Genomic DNA, 2,632 nt, shown 5'->3' with positions numbered 1-2,632 from the left:
GGAAAATCAGGGGGATGGATTTCCTCTAACAGGAGAAAATCCTTGCGAAGGACTTTGGAGAGGGGAGATAAGAAATTAACATTAAGAAACGTGATCGCTATCGTGTGCAGAGGTTTTGCTGCCGAACCCCACCTGAAGCTTGTTTTCCAGCACATTTACATTTCCAACAAGCTACAGCTCTTGCTGATTTGAAGCTGCGGGGTGTAAAAACCCCCCGGGGTTCTGCTGGGCTGAGAATTGCCTATCTCTGCACGTAGGGAAGGAATCCGGTGTGATGCCGACCTTGAGGCTCCAGCAGGACACGGGGAGAGGGGCAGGAGGGTGCAGGGGACGTGCAGATGTTGTGTGCTTGTGATCCTGCTCAGGGCAAATTAAAGCGGAGCTCTGCAAGGTTTTATTTCGGTTTTTTTTTTCTCTGCTGGGGCCCAGCAGTGGAGGTCCCTGATGGAAGAGCCATCCCTGCTCCTGGCTGACCAGAGGGTGCTTTGGGTTGTTTTCCCTCGTGTCATTTCTTCCCTCCCCTCATCCCTGCTCCTCTGTGGCTGCCACTAAGTCTCTCCTTGTGCTGTGAGAGGAGAGGAGAAGGGGAGGGAAGGAACCAGTGTGGGGCCTGGATGAGGCTCTTGGGTGCTCAGGTGAGGAAGGAAGAGGTGGCTGGCACAGCAGCATCCCCTCCCGGCTCTGTCCCAGCTCCTATTACGAGCTGCTGTTCACTGCTGGAGGCCGGGACAAGCCATGAACCAAAAGCTCCTTGTGCCCTTTGATTAATGCCCAAGGAGGTGTGCGGTGGCACTGTTGGTGTCCTCAGCCTGGGAGGGGTGGCAGAGATGGATCTGGGGGGCTGCTGCAATCAGCCTTTGTGGGGCAGCGTGGGCACGGCCAGGGCAGGACAGAGGAGGCTGTTCTCTCCCCTCTGCCAGATCACCAGCCTGCATCACGTCTTTGGAGGTGCCCCGGGCGAGGGAAATTTGAGGCGTTTAAAGAGAAGAGACAGGGTGACTCTCCGGGTATTTAAGGAGAGTCCCTCTGGTTTGGCTCAGAGAGAAAGCCGGGGATGGGAAATGAGATGGGAGGGTGATGGAAGCTGGCTGATGGGGGTGGGAGCTGACAGCTCAGGAGCAAATGAGACATGACAGAAAGGGGGGAGATAATTTAACAGGCTTGGCCTGATATTGTCCTTCATTGTCACGTCTTGATTTTCTCTTGCTTTAGGTTTGTCAGATGTGATTTTGCAGAGGGGATGCAGGGGGACTGCTCTGCCCCTCACGTGCCGCACGGAGGTGCCCACACAGCCGCCTGTTGCTCCTCCAAGCCACCAGCATGCAAGAAACATTTGGTTTCAAATGCCTGGAAGTATTTTCACGTTTTTAAAATGACCTCTTCTTCACCATGTGCCTCCTTGAGAGCTGTTGTGCTATTTTTGCTCCAAATTTCAAAACAAATCCCACCCCCTAAGGCAGAAACCAAGAGCAGGAACCATCAGGAACTGTCAGCTTTGCTGAACTAACCAAAAACTGCGATTTCCAGCAAGAGCCTTTGACTTCTGGTGTTCACCTCGAAGCAACAGGCTGCAAGCCCTGCACCTTCACCCTGCCCCTGAGGCTTGGCAGCTCCCCCACTGCAGGAGGTGTTTGTGGTGGAGCAGGGGGAAGGTTTGGGGGGATTTATGTTCTGCTGGAGCCTCAGGCAGGCCCAGCCTGGCTTCACGCCACAGCCCACCAGGCTCCTGCAGCAGCTCTTGGTAGGGTCTTGAGGTTGAGGTACAAATCTGTGCCCTGAAAGCTGCTGGACACCAACTTTTCCAGCGAGAGGGGATGTCATGAGTTCCCCTTCAGGGCAGTAAATCTCCTGTCATTCCCTGTGGCTGCTGGGCTCACCCTCGCTGGTTTTGCCTGCCGTGACACTTTGGTGGGGACGGGACACAGGGATGGCTGTGAGGACAAGTCACAGCCCCTGGGCCCTGCAGTCGGAGCCTCAAGGGCTGGGAGAACCAGCTGAGCTCCAGGAGCCCAGAGGGATCCTGCTCCCAGCCCTGCCCTGTGCAGGTGGGTCCTTGTGCTGCTCCACGAGGACCTCCCAGGCCTTGAGGGGTCAAGGGTTGTCCCTAAGGATGGTGCAGACAGTCCCCAGGGTCACTGCAGGTTGGGTGCCCCTCTTCCAGCTCCTAAAAATAATAAGAATAGTTGATAGTTGAGTGCCCCTCTTCCAGTTTCACATATAGCAATCATCATCGTGCCGATTTTTAACCAAAAATAATTTCTTAAGCCCTGTGCCCCTGGCAAATGCCTTTAGAAGGGCAGAAAAGACAAGCTCTCATTTTCCTCCCTGGCCTTTTTTCTGGCAGTTGCCTGGCACAGCTCCCGAGGCACGGGTTCTGGGAGCTTTGGAGGCTGGTCTTTCCCCGGAGGGCAGGTAGGATGTGCCTACACCCTGGGCAAAGCTGGAGGCAGCCAGGAGCTCCCAGCAAAGGGCTGCCGCGGGGAGAGGTTCTAATTGCCATTCCCCTGCAGGAGTTTGCTGTGGTCTCCTCAGGACGGGCTCTCCCGGGCTCCTGCTGGGCTGTGAAGGGCACGGCCAGAGCTGCAGCAATTTAAAAACCATCCCTCAAACCCCAGCCTCCCGGGCCGAGCCA

The 2,632-nt window shown here is 55.7% G+C and overlaps 1 long non-coding RNA gene across 1 annotated transcript; it reads left to right on the top strand.

The window, feature by feature from the left end:
• Positions 1-262: 262 nt before the first annotated feature.
• Positions 263-2,102, top strand: LOC136299196 (uncharacterized). The gene is made up of 2 exons (XR_010723460.1): positions 263-635; positions 1,213-2,102. It is a non-coding gene; the product is annotated as an uncharacterized lncRNA (long non-coding RNA).
• The last annotated feature ends 530 nt before the right edge of the window (positions 2,103-2,632 follow it).

The sequence above is a fragment of the Chamaea fasciata genome, unplaced genomic scaffold (assembly GCF_029207755.1).
Source record: "Chamaea fasciata isolate MVZ Bird 193981 ecotype frontalis unplaced genomic scaffold, bChaFas1.0.hap1 SCAF_19, whole genome shotgun sequence".
NCBI lineage: Eukaryota > Metazoa > Chordata > Aves > Passeriformes > Sylviidae > Chamaea > Chamaea fasciata.
This window is presented reverse-complemented; position numbering and strand designations above follow the sequence as displayed.